We start from the raw sequence: 6,945 nt of genomic DNA, 5'->3' as shown, positions 1-6,945 counted from the left end.
AAAGGAACGTTAAACATGTCAATATGTGTTAAGCTTTTTAAATATCCGATTTCTTCTGGCCAAACAGCAAAGTTTACCAAATTAATGCTAAGGTATGTCAACGATTCCCCGAAACCCTTTGCTGCAAAGGGATCAATCGTTCTCAATGGGTTAAAGCTTACATACAACGACTGCAACTGTGTCATTCCGGACAGAGCTCTTGAGACCGCTGTCAGATTGTTTAATTGTAAGTCCAGCTCAATAATATATTTTGCAATGCCACTAAATGCATTATAACCTATTTCGCTTAAAGAGTTGTAACTTAAATCAGCTTTAATTGTTGTACACGGTGGAAATGTTAGCATCTTGAATGTGTTGTTCTCAATTCTTTCTATCTTGTTGGAATTTAGATGGAAACTGGTCTCGGTATAGTTGATGAAACCACTGACAAAGGTTGGCAATTTCTCTAGGCCAAGAGACTGGCAGTAAACGTCGTACTGTTGACGTCCATAACAGAAACATGGACTAGGCGCAATACATTCTGTGTCATCTTGGTAAACAGCAAACGATATAATTGGTATCGTAACAATAATGGTCAGTATCGCAAATAATTACAATATATTGATTTTGTATAACAGCAACAAATTAAAATCAAATAAACATTGATACAAAGCGTTCTTTATTAAATGTAACTAACACATTGTATGCATAATGATGTGTTCCGTATATTGGAAAGGGTTATAAATGTTTTACTAATATCATCTTACTAAATACATCCTTAATTTCTTTCGAAATTGTAGTTTGCTAATTATTTAACAATTCTTCATAAGACTGGCAAACGTATAAATGAGCATTTATTTGAAATACTCTCAGGTCATCAACAGTTTTAGAAATGCTGACAGTAAGGTCAAACGATCACATTTATTATGTATACACTTCAATTAAAGCTGATGCCAAGATATTGGTATGTCCCAAAAGCTATATTTAATTAAGTTTTATACCACAATCATAGTCTCACACTTTTGCCGTCACACATAGATACGTTGGAAAACTTGACAGAAGGTGGCTACAACGTGAGCCATTGTGCCAGAAACGTGATTAAAGGTGAACTGGCATAACCCGCCTTTAATCGTGTCACGGCGATACTACAATGCGCCTGCAGTTTGGTTGGCAGGTGGTGACAATGATGCACCCGGCCGAAATAAGTGAAACATTTCTTCTAAATAGGCGAACCAAATGTCTTAGAGCTTTAAGAGTCTTACCAGGATTATTGCATTTTTATTGAAATAAATAATAATTATATGTTTAATTTTTACTTTGTTTTGAAAAAAAATCATTTTTCATCAACACAAATTATTATATATTAAGGAGCAATTGAGATATTTAGAAGCCCTGCGCGAATTTAAAAGCCCTTTGTTTTAAGATATGTGAAACACACAGTAAAGATTGTCCCTGCAAGTATTTGAAATCCTGTATATCATGCAAACCATTGCGTCACTACAGACATATACTAATATGAATTAAGGCATTGCCGTCACGGTCTGGAAAAAATAATTGGTACCACATCATTACATTATTGAAACAATCAAATTTAATTTTAAAACGTATTTTGTATTATAAGTTTGATAAGATTTATCTACTAGTATACCTTGATCCTCCAAATAGGATAGGCACGGCTTTAAAGTGACGCTCTTATTCAAATTCAATACATTCACATGTGTAACAAACATAAATTTTGAGTGATAAACATTTAACTACTTACTAAATAATATATATTACTGATAACAAGATTGTAACCGTGTTTCTAATAGCAGAAAGTGCAAACATATTAAATGATTGTTGAATGCTAAGAGATTTACTTTGGTCTACTATAGTCTCATCGGGTAGAAATACCGTGTTTATGCTCATTTCTTTCAAATTAAACTCGGTATCCTTCATAAGAACCATTGTTTTTGACAATTATTCATCCTTTTTGGAATATTAAACAATATTATTAATTGTGGTAAATCTTATCTGGGAGTAAGAGTGCATCTTTAAGGGAACGAAATACCACTCATGTGAAAACAACGCAACATCTAACAATCCACTGTGATGTAACGGAAGGCCTACAAGGTGCCACGGTAAGGGAAAGGGAGGCATCAAACATACCACTGTAAGGTAACCGAATATAGTCGAAGATAACCGAATATAGTCGAAGATAACCGAGTATAGTCGAAGATAACCAAAGGTCAATAACGCCCCATTGTAAGTGAGCAAACTTACGTTTACGCAAATTTGAAACAGAACATAAAGCCTAAAACTAACAAATGCTACTGAACCGACTGAAGGACTCTAATATGCAGTGGAAGAGAACGGCAAACCATAAACAAACCACTGATACATCAATATAATGGAATTGATAGGACCCTTACTAAGCTCTGACATTGATGTGTATGCCACGATAACACATTTGAAAGGAAACCGAATGCATCTAACGCAGCTATTGAATGTAACCGAAGGTCACTAACTACCGAAGCGTTTTCAATTCATCTCAAGGGACTGCTAAATAGAGCCTAGAGGGAAAGTCTTTAAAGAACCACTATCAGAGGTCCTCTGTATATGTTATTTTAATGTACTATAAGGTAAAGGACAATCATAAAGATATTTGAACGTTTAATTTGGTCGTGTTTAAATGTTGGTTTTTAAATATCAATTACGATACAAATTTATATGATTTTGAGCTGTTATTGAAAGGACAAGAGGTGACCACCTTGCGATCCACTTTTCCAAATTGAAGAGTTAAAGTTAGGGATGCAAACGAATGGCAAAATTAATATTCGAATGCTCGGTAATTGCCGTTTCGATAGCCTTTTCGAATATTCGATTTCTAAAATGATTCAATTAGAAATTGTAGTAAAGTATAATTATTCGCTATTGTAATAGCCAGGGCCTTTTTACACTTCTTCGTAGGCTGTACGAGGCAACATTGTACCTCCCCAAGAGACGGACCCTGAAATTCCCCATTTTAGTTCATCTGTAAGCTTTGTAAATTTGTACTGGTCAAAGAGCTTTAATGAACATAATTACAATATTAATTAAGGGAACATATATACTTCTTCGTTGGGTTAATATGTAATAAATATAAAGACTGAATATAACACTGAGATGCCATTTGTGCGTTGGTGTGTTTGTTTTGGTTTTCTGCCATGATGTATATATGAAATATGCATTTGCTATTCAATTATCAATAACACAACTTAAACCAAAGTAGTTCTGATAATCTTTACGATGATATCCCTCACTGCCAATTTTAAGAAAATAATCATAATATTGACAATGATATTTAGTTTATAAAGTTTTGCTTATTTCTTTAGTACTTGACATTTATCTTTATATATTATTTCTTTAGTTATAAATTGATACTTTTAGACATGTGACATGAACATTTGTATTAAGTTCTGTATGTATTAAAACGCGCCACTGTCGAGTGTAAACCTGCGCATTAGCAACAATGGGTTTTGCGTTTTTGTTTAAAATAAATTACGTTAACATCTACCCTGACGGTAAAAATCGTCATATACGCATGGCATAAGCTTTAGAAATCTGATTAGCGCAAGGAAGTAGTAGCGGTATTGGTAGTAGCAGTAGTAGTAGTGGTGGTGGTGGTGGTGGTGGTAGTGGTGGTAGTGGTGGTAGTAGAAGTGGTGGTAGTGGTGGTAGTAGTAGTGGTGGTAGTAGTGGTAGTAGTAGTGGTGGTAGTAGTGGTGGTGGTAGTGGTGGTGGTAGTGGTGGTGGTAGTGGTGGTGGTGGTAGTGGTGGTGGTAGTGGTGGTGGTGGTAGTGGTGGTGGTAGTGGTGGTGGTAGTGGTGGTGGTGGTAGTGGTGGTGGTGGTAGTGGTGGTGGTAGTGGTGGTGGTGGTAGTGGTAGTAGTAGTGGTGGTAGTAGTGGTGGTGGTAGTGGTGGTGGTAGTGGTGGTGGTAGTGGTGGTGGTGGTAGTGGTGGTGGTAGTGGTGGTGGTGGTAGTGGTGGTGGTGGTAGTGGTGGTGGTAGTGGTGGTGGTAGTGGTGGTGGTAGTGGTGGTGGTAGTGGTGGTGGTAGTGGTGGTGGTGGTAGTGGTGGTGGTAGTGGTGGTGGTAGTGGTGGTGGTAGTAGTGGTGGTGGTAGTGGTGGTGGTAGTGGTGGTGGTAGTGGTGTGGTAGTGGTGGTGGTAGTGGTGGTGGTAGTGGTGGTGGTAGTGGTGGTGGTAGTGGTGGTGGTAGTGGTGGTGGTAGTGGTGGTGGTGGTGGTGGTGGTGGTGGTGGTGGTGGTGGTGGTGGTAGTGGTGGTGGTAGTGGTGGTGGTAGTGGTGGTGGTAGTGGTGGTGGTAGTGGTGGTGGTAGTGGTGGTAGTGGTGGTGGTGTGGTGGTGGTGGTGGTGGTGGTGGTGGTGGTGGTGGTAGTAGTAGTAGTAGTAGTAGTAGTAGTAGTAGTTGTAGTAGTAGTAGTAGTAGTAGTAGTAGTAGTAGTAGTCAGCTTGTCTGATAAAATTGTAATTTGAATTTCATCCTCCTAGCTAACACACAGTCATCGAACCGATGTTGTCTGAAAGTAATCATTTCGGTTCATCTTCCCGATGAAATGCCCATGTTTGGCCGATATTGTACTGATTTTTAATTCATCCTACTGCGAGCTGTAACTCTATAAGTTTTAATAGATTGCCAGAAAAGAGTATTATTGCACACATAATTAAGATTCCCAAGAGATAAGTCAATAAGTTTAACTGCTAAATTAAATTTCTACGCGATCTACTTGCAAATACATCCAATGTTGTTTTCGATATAAATGGCCGAAGAGTTTCGATAGGCCTATGTCCTGCTGATATCAACTACTGTTGAACCATTGGCGAACGGTGTACAGTATATGTACTTTTTCACAATATTTTAAAATTCAATGTGTATATTTTATTGAAATTACATTTAAAATATATTTACACTAACATTGTGTTTTAATATAAAATAATAATATAATAATTGTAAATAGATTCAGTGTTCAGAATAATTAATTATCAGTGGTTAGAACCTTCCGCCGGGTGAAGCATCACTCAATAACAATGTTTCAACGTTGAATCATCAAAGCTTTTTCAACTTTAAAATTTCAAAAATTTCCAACGTTTTAAATATCATTGAAATCACAACGTCTAAATATTTATATTATGAAATAATAGTTTTGCTTTAAAATGCGGTGATCAGTCTGTTAATTACATGTATGTAGCAGTTTTGTTAAGCTGCCGATCACTACAAACCCGATGCTTTGCAAAAGGGTTGCCGATATTTTGCTTGTTTCGGGAACCTTTCGGGAACATTAATCAATTAATGGGAAAAGCTTTGCCATCGGGCTCGTTCGGCATGTATTCATGTGTATTCGCGGGGTGGTTTACGAAAGTTTGCAAAACTCCGAAACCTATCCGTATGCGAAGTAACCGTATGCGACGCGGAAGACTGCCGACAGTTCAGTTTCAAATCCAAGCTGAAATGGACGGCATGCTTGACTTGACATTGTATTTGAGACGGATAAGAGGAAGCCGTCATCGATGGTGTGTCCGCCCCTGACTTACAGACGCCAGGAGGCTTCAGTATGGAGAAACAAAAAAAATTGATGCAGGAACTCCGAGATAAAGATTTCACCTCATTGAAAAAGTATTAGAGGATCACGCCAACAATGTTTGCTAACATACTTCAGCGTCTTTCATTAAAAAAAGAACATCAGGTTCCAAGACCTTAAGCTGGCAAGGACGCTGAGGTACATGAAATCTCGGGACGGGACACGTACGTCTACTTGGTATGATTTTCGTGTTGCTACAGAAAGTGTTTGCCATTTTGTCCAAGAAGTGTGTACTGCCCTGCTCCAGGAGTATAAGGATGATATCCTGGTCACCCCCAGTACTTGAGAGGCCTGGCATGAAGTGGCCGCCCAATGTGAGAGAAGAAGGAATATACCCCATACCCTTGGTGCCCTCGATTACAAACACTTAAGAAGTCACTGGGTTTGGAAAGTTAAAGGGCTTCTTTAGCATAGTCCTTCTGGCGTTAGTCGAGGCAAACCTTACCTTTATCTGTGCAGTATCCTGCACTTGACCGTGGCTAGGTTGATGCTGTGGACAACAACTACGACTTCGTACCTGGAGCCTGGAGGAAAGGAAACTGCATCTATGAGGTTGAGTGAACAACTGGAAAAGGAAACATCTAGGCTGTTGCAAGCAAGGGCCAGCGGGAATACTTTAGGCCCTACTTTGTCAACAATACTGGATCCGTGCCGTGTCAAGACAAAATGGAGTAGACAGTAACTAATTATGACAAGAGACATCACGGAATCATAAAACAGTTACTAAACGAACGCGTCTTTGGAAACAATCATTAAGTCAAATTCATAAACTATATTGTAAAACGTGTCAACACATGAGTTGTATAAGTGGACATCCATGCGCATTTTATGATGTATATATACAAAATGAAGAGTGTGCCTTCATCTTATCAACATTTCTTTAACGCCAATGAATATTTATGCGAAAAAAAAAACTACGTTTAAGTTACATGCGAAAAAGATAACGAAGCCTCGCAGAATTTTTCTGAAGAAGCCGAATTACTGGTGATGGGTTCCAGAACGACCCGTATGGTTGCCGATGGTTTGCCGAAGAAGTGAAGCCGTCCCGAAAAAAACATTTGGCGTACAAACTTTTAAAACTTTCGATGCCGAAGTTTTTCCGAACCCGATTTGTCCCGAAGTGCTGAGAAGGTTTTCAGAAGTTGTAAGGAAGGACGCGGAAGGGTTCCAGAACATCGCGAAGACATGTAAAAAAATCCCAACTTTCCGAATTCCGCTTTCGTGGACCCTTCTGGGTGTAGTGGATGGTAGGTCGTAAGGCGGCAAGAGGACATAAACCTATATTGGGCCGTCATAAATTGCAAAATAAGGTCGTCATGATGTCGACCTGTCTTAAAATCTGCTGTTG

The sequence above is a fragment of the Mya arenaria genome, chromosome 3 (genome assembly GCF_026914265.1).
Source record: "Mya arenaria isolate MELC-2E11 chromosome 3, ASM2691426v1".
Taxonomy (NCBI): domain Eukaryota; kingdom Metazoa; phylum Mollusca; class Bivalvia; order Myida; family Myidae; genus Mya; species Mya arenaria.
This window is presented reverse-complemented; position numbering follows the sequence as displayed.